At 36.6% G+C, this 15,825-nt stretch overlaps 1 pseudogene; it reads left to right on the top strand.

The window, feature by feature from the left end:
* The first annotated feature begins 11,186 nt into the window (after positions 1–11,186).
* Positions 11,187–11,728, top strand: LOC136166132 (dihydrofolate reductase pseudogene; annotated as a pseudogene).
* The last annotated feature ends 4,097 nt before the right edge of the window (positions 11,729–15,825 follow it).

The raw sequence follows: 15,825 nt of genomic DNA, 5'->3' as shown, positions 1-15,825 counted from the left end.
CAAGATTGATCCTTTGATACTTGTTCATAAATTGCTAAATTTACATAAATTAATTGGCAAAATTGAAGATACTAGTGAAAATTAGGTAATATTCAGTATAAGGAAAACAGGAACCTCCTTTAAAACTCACGTTCAGATGACAGTGATGTTTGATTTATTAAATTTCTGTTGAAGCTTCACAAAATCTTTTCTTTTCCTTTCTTGGCTAGAAGTTAGAAAACTGTATCAATTAAAGTAAAATAAGGAGCTTGAAGTTGATTATATCTCTGTGTGGCTAGTATGCTTGGTATAAGATGTAGGTAAAATTGTTTACCTGTAAAGGTATGCTTATCATAGCAAAATTCAGACTTAAACTAAAGAAAACTGGGAAAAACAATAGGCCAGGTATGACTTAAATCAAATCCTGTACAATTTGCAATAGAGATAATGAATAGATTTAAGGAACTAGATCTAGCTAACAGTTTGCCTGAAGAACTATGGACAGAGGTCTGTAATATAGTACAGGAGGTAGTGAACAAAACCATCCCAAAGAAAAAGAAAAGCAAGAAGAGAAAATGCTTAACTGAGGAGGCTTTACAAATAACAGAAGAATGAACAGAAGTGAAAAGCAAGGGGGAGAGGGAAAGGTACATCCAATTAAATGCCAAGTTCCAAAAAATAGCTAGAAGAGACAAGAAGATCTTCAATGAACAATGCTTAATAATAGAAGAAAACAACAAAAGGGGAAAGACTAGCAATCTCTACAGGATATTTGGAAGCATCAAGGGAGTACTTTCCCCAAAGATGGGCACAGTAAAGGATAAAAATGGTAGAGACCTAATAGATGCTGAAGAGATCAAGGAGAGTTGGAAAGAATACATGGAAGACCTGTACAAAAAATATCTTATTGAACTGGATTACTATGATGGTGTGGTTAGTCATCCACAGCCAGACATTCTGGAGTGTGAAGGCAAGTGATCCTTAAGAAGCACTGATGTTAATAAAACTAACGGATGCAGTGAAATTCCAGCAGAACTATTTAAATCCCTAAAGGATGATGCCATCAAGGTTTTGCATTCTTAATGTCAGTAAATTTGGAAGACCCAGAAGTGGCCACAGGACAGGAAAAGGACAATCCTCATCCCAATTCCCAAGAAGGCTAGTACCAACGAATGTGCTAAGAACTTCAGACAATTGCACTCCTCTCCCATGCTAGTAAGGTCATGCTTAAAATCTTACGTGGTAGGCTTCAGCATTATGAGAACCAAGATGTACAAGCTGGGTTTAGAAAAGGAAGAGGAACTAGAGATCAAATTGCCAGCATTGGCTGGATTATAGAGAAGGCAAGGAAATTTCAGAAAAGCATCTATCTCTGTTATATCGACTATGCTAAAGCCTTTGACTGTGTGGATCATGACAAACTGTGGAAAGCTCTTAGAGAGATGGGAATACAAGACCATCTTCCTGTCTCCTGAGAAACCCACATGCGGGTCAAGAAGCAAGAGCAAGAACTCTGTTTGGAACAACTGATTGGTTCAGGATTGAGAAAGGAGTACGGACAGGGCTGTCTGCTGTCACCTTGTTTGTTTAACCTGTACACTGAGCACATCATGAGAAATGCTGGGCTGGATGAGTTAAAACCTGGAAGCAAGATAGGTGGGAGAAACATCAACAACCTCAGATACGTGGATGATACCACTCTAACGACAGAAAGTAAAGAGGATCTAAAGAGCCTCTTGATGAGGGTGAAGGAGGAGAGTAAAGAGCTGGCTTAATACCAAATCTTTCCACACATATGCATTTATGTCTGCTTCTTTTTTTTTAGTTAATGTACTGTGTTGTTGTTTAGTCACTAAGTTGTGTAGAACTTTTGCAACCCCATGGACTGTAGGCAGCCAGGTTCTACTGTCCACAGATTTCCCAGGCAAGAATACTGGAGTGTGTAGCCGTTTCCTTCTCCAAGGGATCTTCCTGATCCAGAGATCAAACCCGTGTCTCCTGCATTAGTAAGAGGACTCTACCACTGAGCCACCTGGAAACCCCTTATGACTTATTATGGCAGATCAAAAATATTTGAAAAAAATTTTCAGAAATTTAAAAAAAAACTTGAATTTGCAACACACAAGCGACTATTTACAAAGCATTTACAATATATTTACAACTATTTATACAATATCTGTATTGTATCAGTCATGATAAATGATCTAGAGATAATTTGAAGTATAGGGGAGGATATATTAATATTGCTTGCAAATACTACTCCATTTTATATAAAGAACTTGAGCATCTGTGGATTTTGGTATGCAAAAGAGGTTCTGGAACCAATTCCCAGAGATAGCAAGGGGAAGAAGATGGCATTTCTTTCGAAGTTCCAAACACACTTCTATCCTCTAGACCTGTAACATAGCTGCTTCCTTGAGATCTCCCAGAGCTCCTCTCATAAGCTGATTTCATTGTTTTCTTTACCTCATTATCTAGCTTCAGTTTTCTCATGTCTGCTCTCATAGTTTTAACAAAGTTTTTGGTTGTTTCCACATATCCCCTTTCTTCCTTAAAGTTCCTTTTTTCGGGTATCATGTATCTTATTTTTCTGAGGGTATTATATATAGTGGGTTTTGTTTTACTGCCTGCATTGTCTCTGTTTCTTTAGTATTTCACTTTCTCTAGTATTCTCAGAAAAGCTTGCTTTGCTCTTTATGTTTCACATGAAAACATCTCCACAAATGTGTAGAAATTATTGTCTTGCCATTTAAAATATTTAAGTGTGGGGCACTAAAAAGGTAATTGAAAATTCTGTGTGCATGGAGGTAAAGCTTATCAGCTGAGGGGTATTTCAATGTTGGGAAAATGTACAGATAAACAGGGGCAGTGATGTGTATGCCTGCTGGCACTCTTCTTGAAGCCTCACCATTATTTGTTCACTTTTACACAACTTTCCTATTTCAGCACGAGACTTGGGCTCCACAATTAAGTACTGCAAGTGAATTTCACATGTTTCCTGAGATATTGATTTCCTAAGCCTTTTAAATAGCCAGTTGGAGTGTGGGTGGGGCCATGTTAAGGCAATCATATTTCCCATTAGAGTCAACAGCCTTGATTTACAATCATTGCCCCAGTATAATTAAATAGCACCCCCTTCTACTCTTAAACGTCTCCTGGTTTGGTAGATAAATTGCTATTTGGTGTTTTCCCAACACTTTCCATGTTTAATCAGGCATTTCATGAAGTCATTATAGTTAAAAAAAAAAAAAAAAAACTGATACAAAATAGTAATTTAGAGTGACAACTTCATTCTTATTAAAGTTAAGATTTTTCTATGAAATCTTTATATAAATTTAATGTTTTCCTTAAAAGTTTATTTTTTTATTATACAAGTAAACACTCTTGAATGTTTCACCAGACTCATGTAGATATTTGCCAACCACCCTAAGGGCCATATGCATTGTTATATTTGTACATTCTCTAGACTCCTTTATACTTGATGAGAATCTGGACTTCTAGTGACTGGTGGAAGTTAAGCTTGTTAGCTTCTTCCACCAATAAAACGGTGGCAGCTACTGTACAGAGGGAGCCAGGTAAACCTCAGGTCACAGAAACTAGTTGCTTGGAAAAATGGACTATAGAATGGGGAACTTCCCCTAGCTTCTGTATAAAGATTCCCAGAACCACCCCCTGCTTTTCAGCCACATGCAAGATGAATGACTTTTTCAAGCTGGGGAGACCCAGAACAGGGACTCTGGTGAGGGTTTGCTCAATATCTTTGAAAGCTTTTTCTGTTCTCCATTCCAAAATAATGGTTCTGTATCTGGGCCTTTAGTGACTTCATATAGAAGTTTAGTTATTAGCCCAAATGCTGGAGTCCAAATTTTAGAAAATCCTGCTGTGCACCAAAAGATAGATACAAAGATGTTTCTTTGTTTTTGGACCTACTATAGTTTGTTTTCTATATGGAGATAACTGTCTATTTTCAGGCTGTATTATATATCCCAGATCATTAACTTGTTGCTTTGTGATTTGGGCATTTGAGATTTGTGTGTTTGTCTGAAAGACTCTGTAACCCTGGGCCCCAAGGAAATTAAGGACTGCAACGGTATTTTGAATGAGACCTCCATGGAGGGACTACATATAAATATATCATCTACATACTGTAGAATTGCCTCTTCTTTTAAATTTGTTTCCCTCAGTTCTTTTCCGAGGACCTGGGTAAACAAGCATGAAATGTGAAAGTGAAAGTGTTAGTCATTCAGTCAGGTCCGGACCCTTGGACTGTAGCCCACCAAACTCCTCTGGCCATGGAATTCTCCAGGCAAGAATACTGGAGTGGCTTGCCATTTCCTTCGCTGGGGGTCTTCCCAACCCAGGGATCGAACCTGGAGCTCCTACATTGCTAGCCAATTCTTTACCATCTGGGCTACCAGGGAAGCCCAAACAATATAACTCACCAGGCTCCTCTGTCCATGGAATTCTCCGGGCAAGAATACTGGAGTTTGTAGTCACTCCCTTCTCCAGGGAACTTCCCAACCCAGGGATCAAACCCAGGTCTTCTGCATTGCAGGCAGATTCTTTACTGTCTGAGCCACCAAGGAAGCCCAAGGTGCTTCCCAGCTGGCACTAGTGGTAAAGAACCCATCTGCCAGTTCAGGAGATATAATGAGACATGGGCTTGGTCCCTGGATTGGGAAAATCCTCTGGGGAAGAGCATGGCAACCCACTCCAGTATCCTTACCTAGAGAATCCCATGGGCAGAGGACCCTGGTGGGTTACAGTCCATAGAGTCACAAACAGTTGGACATAAATGAAGCAGAAGAAACAAGTATGAGCTGTCCCTAAGGCAATACTGTCCAGATATGTTGTTGCATTTGGCCTGAGTTGGGGTTAATTCACTTGAAGGCAAACAGATATTGCAATGAGGGATGAACTGGGATACAAAAAGAGGCATCCTTGAGATGGAGTATAGTAAACCATTCATTGTCCTCAGGGATTTGGGCTTATACATAAGGACTGGCCACAAGGGGATATACAGGGACAATTGCATCAGTTAGTACACTAAGGTCTTACACCATCCTATCTCCCCATTTGGCCTAATGACATGCAAAGTAGGGATATTGCACTGAAACTGGCAGGGCATCAAGAAGCCATGTTCTAAGAATTTATCTATGAGAGATTGTTTTCAACTTTATGGGATATTGTCCCTTGTTAGGACAGATGGCTTCTGGCCTAAGGCTAATTCTTACAAATGAGGCTTTAAGGCCCCTCATGGGATTTCTTTATCACATATTGAAGGGCTCAAGGCTTGTAGAATATGGCTGAGAATAAGACCTTGCTCTGATGGCTAGGCTGTCTTGGTCAGACTCAAGATAAAGAGTTGTTTGGGGCCTCCTAACCATAGTGTGGACCCAAGGGAGCCCAGAAGGTCTCTTTCTGGAAGGGAGGTGGTACAGTCATGCACAACTATTAATAAAAAGACAGGTGAAATCAACCACTGTTCAAACTGGCAAATGAGAGGCCCAGTATAGTAACGGTGTGAGGCCTTTCATTGGTACCAGTCACAGTACAATTTTTGGAGGAAAGCTTGAGAAATCAAGACAGAGTAAGTGGCTGTATATCAATTAAAATCAATCTTGTACCTACCATGTCAAGGACTATGCGGGACTCCTGGATGAAGATAGACGTCTCACTGGGGGAGCCACCAGAATTCCCGGGCAGTCTCAGTCATCCAGCATGGCCATCTCAGGAGCAGGAGCCCCTCTTCCCCTTTGGGACCCAGGGCAGTCTGTCTTCCAAGGATACATTTGTGTGCAGGCAGGGCTGCTCCAGGGGACTCTTACTGGCATTCTCAGGCCCAGTGGCCAGCTGACTTGCATTTGAAGCATTCACCCTTGTTGGTCTTACCTATAGATGGATAGTTGAACTTCCTTGGCCCTCTTAGTTGTCCTGAAGTCACAAGGCATGGCTGACAGCAACAGCTATCAGTTTTGCATGAGCCCTGGCCTACTTTTCTCATATTGGATTCTCTCTTCCTCCTTAGCTTGATCTCAATTACTAAACATCCCAAATGTCACCTCTATGAGTTGGGGCAAGGGGGTCGATGGCTTTAATTGTAACTTTTGGAGTTTCCACCTAATATCAGGGTCACAGTGGCTGATAAAATATTGTCCTGACAGGGATTGATCTTCCCAAGTGAAGGGATCAATGTTAGTATATTTTCTAAAAGCTTCCACAACCCTCCTATTAAAGACGGTTGGATTTTCTTTTTCTTCTTGAGTCACTCATTTAATCCTTTCAAAATTGCTGGTTTTTTGATATACATTCTCGCTCCTTCTAATGCACATTGTATCAAGATCATTCTTAGAAATCATACAGCTTATTTTGCATTCCAAACATTTTCTTTGTGAGTGATTCTAGGAAGGTTGCTTCAAATCTCTAAACCTCAGTCTCTTCATCTGTAATTATTAGTTCTCATTCTTTAAGAATGTAATGACAACTGAATAGTATAATGTATGTAATATGCTTAGCACAGTGCTTGATAGCATAGTACTTGATAAGTTCCAGCATGCTAGTGGCTTTGCATTGCTTCATACTATATCTTTTACCAGATTAGTTGCTATTTGACTTATGTTCTTTTGGGCATGTTATACTGTTTAACTTAGGAAAATGTCAGACAGGCTAATGTAGCTGACAATTTAGAACAAACAGCTAATTTTATGTTTAGTAATATATAGAATTATTGTTCAGTTAAGTAAAACACTGCTTTCTTTCTATCTGTAAACTTTACTCCAAAAAGATAAAAGATAAAAGAATATATGAAAGAAAACGTGACCAAAAAAGTTGAGAGCATCTATGAGAGAGTATACCAAATAATCAGTGGTTCTCAAAGTTTAGTCACATTTGTTCAACCTAAATACAGTATACTAGTTTTTAAAAGTAATTTATTTTCCTTCATCCAACTCCAATAAGTTATGATTTGGTAGTCCTGTGGGAGAACCCAGGAATACTTAAAGTTAATAAGCACACTATATGTACAGCAGGTGGCTAGCAGAAATACATTTTGAGACACAGTAATCTTGCTAGGGCAAGACATGAAAATTCAGTAAAAACTACTCTGCTGGCCTTCTATTACATGATGATGTAATGCACATGCTCTTGGTTGCAGGTAAGACAACACAGCCATGTAATGCAAACACTGAAAGATAGCAATATGTGAAACAAGCACATGTGCTAAGTCACTTCAGTCATGCCCAGCGCTTTGCGACCCGATGGACTGTAAACTGCCAGGTTCCTCTGTCCATGGGATTCTCCAGGCAAGAATACTGGAGTGGGTTGTCATACCAAGCACATAGCAGCCCCAAATAAATTTAACACAGTTGCATACTAACAACTCTCAGAAATAAAATCACAGCTTTGCAAAATCATTTGGGAAACTCGCACTCAATAAAAATAAACAAATAAGTAGAAAGGCAAATACTTTCAACTTTCAGTTGGCTCCAGTAACTTACCTGAAAATGTAAATCAATTAGTCCTCACAACAGCTCTAAGAGATAGGTACTTTTATTAGTGTAAAGTTGGGAAAACTAAGGCACAAAAAGTTATGTAATTACTTTAGCTTGAGGACTCACAATTTACTAAAGTGGCAAATGCAGGCACTCTTGTTTCCAGAGATATGCTCATGATGATGTTATAACTAGCTTCCTGGAAGGAAGAAGATAGACTGACTCCAATTCTAATATTTATTCTTGGCCATTACGTAGCTTTGTGTATTTTACAGACATTAAGTTTTAGTGTTCCTTTAAATATCTTATATTTTTTTCTGTTTCTTTTCTAACCTTTCAAGTGTGTATATTTGAGTTAGTGATGAACACCAAGAACAAACTGAACAGAGATTAGCAAGGAGGAATGAAAGTTTGCTGCCTATATAGACTTCAGAGCAAGACAAACCTCTGATATCCTAAGTTCTTTTTGACATTAACAAGCTGCTCTAATCTCACAAAGTGGATTAGTCTTCCATCACACCACTTGATGGTATGAAAGAACAGCATTAGAATCTGCGTTGTTATCCTATGTAATGCTGAAGGGGCAGTTTACTGTGTTCACATTTAGCACTCTACCTTTTCATGAGAGAAACAAAATTTTATTTTTGAAGGTATTTTTCTCTATTGTTGTTCAGTCTCTCAGTCATGTCTGACTCTTTACAACCTCACCGACTATAGCACGCCAGGATTCCCTGTCCTTCACCATCTGCTGGAGTTTGCTCAAACTCATGCCCATTGAGTCAGTGATGTCATCCAACCATCTCATTCTCTGTTGCCCTCTTCTCCTCCTGCCCTCAATCTTTCCCAGCATCAGAGTCTTTTCCAATGAGTCAGCTCTTCACATCAGGTTGCCAAAGTATTGGAACCTCAACTTCAGCATTAGTCCTTCCACTGAATACTCAGGGTTGATTTCCTTTAGGGTTGACTGGCTTGATCTCCTTGTTGTCCAAAGGACTCTTAAGAGTTTTTTCTCTATTACGATATACCAACATGGTCACCAAAACAAAGATTTCTGTAATGGTCATCTTTGTTGTTGAAAGAATCTGATTGCTATCTGAATGCTTCCAGAATGTTCTAAATAATATGCAAACTCTCATTTCATATTTCACTCATTCTGGTCTTTGTTTCCCTTTGTGAAACAATACCAATAACTTACTGTTTGCTGATCCAAAATTATTTCCTATCTTACTCAAGGTGCCTTGATATCGTTAACTACTCACTACGCTTGGCACCTAAAATGAATAATTTACCTGTATCTTTCAAAATCTATCATTGTATTTTACACTTGACTCCACTTTTGGCTCTTTATTCCTACTTCTGAGTCCTATTGCTCAAGTTTGCTTTGACAATTTCATAATTATCAATTAGATCAGTTGCCTTGTAATTTAATGGCCACAAAGTGTGTGACTTCCTAAACAATTTTTCGCTGCATTAAACTTTATTGTCTTAAACCATTGGTAGGATACATAGCTGCCTTTTTATGTGTTTCATTAACTAAATTTTTATATGCTCATTTAGGAACTCAGCTGGTAGGGACAAAATGGACCTCTGAAATGCCTTCCATTTCCACATCTTCTTGATATTTACCATCCATGCAATGCTATTTTCTGATAATTCCAGTTCACATAATTCTGCTTATCTTTAAACATCCTATAGCACTTCATTTTCAGTCATTGAGTTTTTGCTTTGTGATTTAAATCTGTTCATTCTCTTTACTCAATCATACTATAAATTCAAGGGGAATAGAGATTTTATATCCTCTACCATTATATCTCCTAGAGTGTCCTTTTTGGGCACTGGGTAGGTACTCATTAAATACTGATTGAAAGTTTTTAATCATATTGTTGAGTTTTTCCCCCATACTTTGGATTGAGCTCAAACATCACTTAATACATAGCCTTTCTTAGTGAAAAAAAGAAAAAAAAATTACAAACTAAGGCTTTTTATCTGGTTACTGGCCTTTAATTATACTAACTGCAACTTTTAAGTTGCATTACTGATCCAAAGAAAATACTGACTGTTGGTAATTTTCTGACCCGTGATTGATGAAATGTTATTGAGTAACATTAGTCATATTCTTTGTCAGAATATAACTTGGTATTTGGCAGTTATACCATCAATTAGCATTACTGCTGATAACCTCTATTTATATACCAAGTAATTTGTTTTTCCATATGAGCTGAAAGAAGGGGAGAAGGAAATGATAGTTGCTCATTGCCATAGTCATTTGCAGTAAGAAAAATAAAGAAATATTTTTTTAACTTTTGTAAAAATCTATGTTGTTAAGTACATATACCCATGCATGCATGGTCATCTTGGGATGATTTCTATCTACCACTAAGTATCAATTTATTTTTATTGCCCATTTTTAATCTAGGTCTTTGATACTTCATTTCTTACCTAGATTTTTGGATGAGTGAAATAATCCAAGTCTCCATACCAAGGTTCCAAGAGCATTTACAATGCCAAACCAAAGAGTTGCTAACTTAGCTTATTTTTCCCCTTTTCTGAAATGCATTCTAATTCAGCAAACTCCTATCTCAATGCTTTTAATCCACTTCTTAAAAAGGAGTTAAGCATTTATTTAATGTCTGCTATGTGCCAAACAATGTGGTGGGCATTCCTCATAAGTTTATAAATGAGAAAATAATAAGTTCTAAATAACTTAGACCAAAATAAAGCAAGCATAGTTCTTTAGATACCAATCTCTTTAGATACCAAAATATTGGAGCTTCAGCTTCAGTATCAGTCCTTCCAATGAATTTTCAGGTTTGAATTCCTTTAAGATTGACTGGTTTGATCTTAAGGGACTCTCAAGAGTCTTCTCTAACACCACAATTCAAAGTCATCAATTCTTCAGCTCTAAGTTTTATGGTCCAATTCTCACACCCATACATGGCTACTGGAAAAACCATAGCTTTGACTATATGGACCTTTGTTGACAAAGTAATGTCTCTGCTTTTTAATATGCTATCTAGGTTTGTCATAGATTTTCTTCCAAGGAGCAAGCGTCTTTTAATTTCATGGCTGCAGTCACCATCTGCAGTGATTTTGGAGCTTTTTTCCCTTTGAGACTTTTTAAGTTATCTCGATATTGACAGAGATAACTTTAAAAGTCTCAAAGGGAAAAATTAATTTTTAGTACTTTAAGTACTTTATAATTAGCATGCAACCAGTGAGAAGAACCATCTAGTTTGAAATTAGACTATTAAATCATCTGTATTTGTAGTATGAATTTCATTTACCTTTTCCCCTAAAAATAAGAATTTTAGAGTTTTTTCCCATTAATTCAACCTCTTTTTTTCATATTTACCCAGACTATCTTTTGATGTGGGCAAATATAAATACAATCCTGATTTCAAAAACAAGTAAAAAGAATTCATTCTAAGCTTCAAATACGCACACACACACACACAGACACACACACACACACAGACACACACACATTTATTTATGTGTAGGCAGGAAGATAAAGAACATTTTTGATAGAAATTTGAACAACACTTTTTGTAAGTAGCAAACACCATTGGTGTTTGAATAAGGATTAATTATTTTTAAAATTTCAAACTAAATGGAAAGAAAATAATGATTAATGGCTTAAAGTCAGATTTAGAAAATCTAACATTTTAATTGATTTAATGCTTTCTACATACAAGTTAACATATTTTAAAGATAAAGATGGTTCGTCTGCTAAACTGCATCATCACCCTGTCCCAAAGCATGGGACATCAACAAGAATGGGAACTTGCCCTAGCTCTTGCTCAGGTATGAATTCAAGCATTCCTCTTCCGTAGAAGATAAACAGAATTTGGTGATTATGGGTAGGAAGACATGGTTCAACTTTCCAGAGAAAAATCGATCTTTCAAAGACAGAATTAATATAATTATCAATAGAGAACTCAAGGAACCTCACAGGAAGCTCATTTTCTTGCCAAAAGTCTGGATGATGCCTTAGAACTTATCAAGCAACCAGCATTAACAAATAAACTAGACATGGTTTGAAAGCAGGAAGTCGTTCTATATATAAGGAAGCCATGAACAAGCCAGGCCATCTTAGATTATTTGTGGCAAAAATCATGCAAGAATTTGAAAGAGATACATTTTTTCCAGAAAATGAATTGGAAAATTATAAACTTCTCCCAGAATATCCAGGTGTTTCTTCTGTCCAGGAAGAGAAAATCACTAAGTACAAATTTGAAGTATAAGAAAAAAGCAATTAAAAAAAAGAAAAGAAAAAAGCAATTAAAGTGAAAGTGTTTTCATATCTATTTTGATCCATTGTCCCTCTGCCAAAAAAAAAAAAAAAAAATGCACTTTTTGTTGTAGAGACTTTTGTTGAATTTAAGTCAGTTATTTCTAAGCAATGTATTCTTTTTCCCATTAACATTTTTTTAATTAATTTTTATTGGAGTAAACTTGCTTCATAATGTGCTAGTTTCTGTTGCACAGCAAAGTGAATCTGCTAGGCATATACACGTATCCCCTCTTTTTAAAATTTCCTTCCTATTTAGGTCACCGCAGGGCAGCGTGTAGAGTTCTCTGTGCCATACAATAGGTTCCCATGAGTCATCTATTTTTTTTTGTAGTATATTTTTCATTGTGAGCTTCCTTAGTGACAACAGTAAAGGATCTGCCTGCAATGCAGGAGATGTGGGTTCGATTCCTGGGTTGGGAAGAGGAGATGCCAGCCCACTCCAGTATTCTTGCCTGAGAAGTCCCATGGACAAATGAGCCTGGTGGGCTACAGTCCATGGATTTGCAGAAAGTCAGACAAAACTTAGTAACCAAAAACAAACAACAACATACAAGTTAACACATGTTAAAGAAAAATCTAGGCATTATTTCCACTAGCCTTCACTCTTCCGTCAAGGCTGTATATTGTCACCTTGCTTTTTGAACTTATATGCAGAGTGTATGCATGCATGCTAAGTCACTTCAGTTATGTCTGACTCTTTGTGACCCTATGGACCGTAGCCCGTCAGGCTCCTTCTGTCGTGGCATTCTCAAGGCAAGAATACTGGAGTGGGCCGTGGTATACCTTCCTCCAGGGAACCTTCCCGACCCAAGAATCAAACCTGCGTCTCTTACATCTCCTGCATTGGCAGGAGGGTTCTTTACCATTAGCACCATTAACTTTTTATTAATTTATTTGTGATGAGTACAAATTGTTCTTCTGGAGTATAATGACTTAGGTTAACTATTTCAACAAAAATTAGCAAGATCCTTATTAAAAAATTACTTGAGGACTTCCCAGGTGGAACAGCAACTAGGATTCCACCTCCAATGTGGGTGACATGAGTTCAGTCTTTGGCCCGGGAAGCTTCCACATGCTGTGGAGCAACTCAACCTGTGTTCCACTGCTGCTGCTGCTGCTGCTAAGTCGCTTCAGTCGTGTCCGATTCTGTGCGATCCCATAGACGGCAGCCCACCAGGCTCCCCCATCCCTGGGATTCTCCAGGCAAGAACATTGGAGTGGGCTGCCATTTCCTTCTCCAATGCATGAAAGTGAAAAGTGAAAGTGAAGTCGCTCAGTCGTGTCCGACTCTCAGCAACCCCATGGACCTCAGCCTACTAGGCTCCTCCATCCATGGGATTTTCCAGGCAAGAGGACTGGAGTGGGGTGCCATCGCCTTCTCCGGTTCCATATCTACTGAGCCCGCGTTCTAGAGCCACGAGCTGCAGCTACTGAACCCTTTTGCCACGACCAATGAAGCCTACAGACCTAGTTTGTGCTTCGTAATAAAATAAGTCAGCATAATGAGAAGCCTGTGCCAAAAGAAGAGAGGCCACTGCTTGCTGCAACTAGAGAAAGCCCACATACAGAAACAAAGACCCAGTACATACAAAAAATAGATAAATAAATAAAATGAAAATTAAAAAAAAAATAACTTGAGATATTGAATTTTACTACTTTATTCCAAATATTTAACTACAAATTCTTTTCTCTATTTCAGCTATTGTGCACCTCCTCTATAAATTATTCATTTTAACATGGAAATTAAATGAGATACACATGTAAATAATGTTAAATAATGAATTTGTTAAAATATTTTACCAAGTTATTTGTCATGACTTATACTTTACAAATTTAAAATTAAAATTTGAAATCATGTCTATTTAGCTTTCCTTCAAAAATATATTTTAAGCTATTTAGTCAAAAAATAAAAACCCCTACTTACAGGGCTAGCTTTTCTCACTGTATAATTTCTTCAATTAGACTCAAATACATATTCCTCTGTGATTTTCTTCATTCTACTTTTTACATCTGATTGATATTTAAAATTCTATTTTCTGCTGTATGATATATCATGAAACCTGGGTTGATTCTTTTCATTTGTTTGCTTTAAGAAACACTATTGCTTCCTTCTTTAAAACATGTTTACATCTTCTTTAATATGCACTATTAACATTTTTAAGCTGTGAAGCTGACAAAAATAATACAAGTAGTTGTTTGGAAAGTACCAATGGGTTATATAGGAATTTGAAAATGGAAATAATCTTCTGATAGGGATAATTAGGTATATGGCAGATTTGATGTAGTTATATGATGCTCTAGAGAATTTTTGATGAAGGAAGGGCCTATAGGTGGTAAGTATTCTATGTTTTGGAGGCCAGACATTCTCTGTTGCCATCATTGTGTGAAAGCAAAGATGATATATACACAAATGGGTGCAGCTTTATTTTAATAAAACTGTATTTACAAAATTGGTGGCAGGTCAAGTTGGACCTTAGGCCTTAATTTGTCAAAACTTCTCTAGAAAATCAGATTTTTAGTGATTCTCTGACCTTCACTTTAGATAGGGCTATTTTAATGTCCCATGCTCTTTTAACATTAACGTGTTCTGAACTAGAAGTACACAGGAAGTATATTCAAACTTATCCTCAAAATTCATGTGGCAGATTACCTCATGAATGTAAAACTATTTTATTAAAACATTTTAGATTCTTAAAAACTAAACTGATTTGAATGTAATTCAAGAAATGTTTGAATATAAAGAATTCTGTGGGGAGCAAAATTTAAAGCTTCACTATCTGTCAGGTAAGTTTAGATTCACATTCTTATACATTAGTATCTTATTTTAATGTTAAAAGGAAAAACTGGTGATATTGTTCAATTCAAGGGTTATATAAGGAAGGAAAGGTTACATGCAGAATTTTGAAGTTGCTGAGATATGACTTATTCAGGAGTGTTTGTAAGGTTGTTTAAAAACACAATTTTAAAATGGAATTTTAGAAATAGAGTAGTGAATATATGTTTAAAAATATTCTGCTAAAATGTAGGAACTAATGACTCTTTAAAAAAAAAAAAAGTAAAAGGACTGTGTGTGTACAGATTCACGAAAAATGATACCAAGTCTCTAAGTCTTGAAGACAGGTAAAATGTTTAGTGTTGGATTTGGGGCATAAAGCAGTGGAATATATTCTCAAATAAGTATTGGGTTGGCCAAGAAGTTTGTTCAGGTCTTCCCACAAGATGTTACAGAAAAACCCAAATGAACTTTTTAGCCAACACAATAATAATGATATTTTGTTTTCATTATTATCAGTTATACAAAATTTAAGTGCAATTTAATGCCAACACAGAAGGAATATACAATTGACTGATGTCCACATCAAAATAATCTATTTGAGAAAAAGGAGATAGTAAGATTTCCTTCTGAAACATTCTCTGTTGTATATCTGTTCAGACATGGTTGTTAGATTAAGCTCTAAACTCAAGCTGAACACTGCCAACAATTAAATTTGAGAGAATTTGTAAGTCAGTGGACAAAAAGGCTACACAATTAAAATCATTCTGGTGAATTATTTTTCTGAATATTAAATAATTTAAATATGTTTATCCATAAAAGTATAAAATGCATATTTTTACATGACTAACCACTTTTTTTCTTTTTGATAAATTACACAATTCATTTAGACATTGAAAAAAGTTCCAACTAAAGAACATTAATTTTGGAAAGTGTGTATCTACAGTTTATCAGTAGACAGGCATCTATGGAGACTTAGGCACCAGAATTCATTAGATAGCAGCCTAAGTTTAGGTACAAATGAGAACAGAATTTTGCAGGGAAAAAAGAGTTAATGTTCCTTTGATAATTCATTTGCTATAATTAAATAAAGTAGAATAACTAATAACTAGTAAAGAATGTTAACTTGAAAATTAGCTATAAGTATTTTGTTGTGATTGATATTTTATTGCATATTATTTTTCATTTTTAGACCATGTATATTAATTTAATATTTAGATAATTTACTTGCAATTTTCACAAGACTGCTGCTAACTGTATTAGCAGCTGTTCTAGAGAAATATGCCTGT

This window comes from Muntiacus reevesi, chromosome 4, assembly GCF_963930625.1.
Source record: "Muntiacus reevesi chromosome 4, mMunRee1.1, whole genome shotgun sequence".
Taxonomy (NCBI): domain Eukaryota; kingdom Metazoa; phylum Chordata; class Mammalia; order Artiodactyla; family Cervidae; genus Muntiacus; species Muntiacus reevesi.
This window is presented reverse-complemented; position numbering and strand designations above follow the sequence as displayed.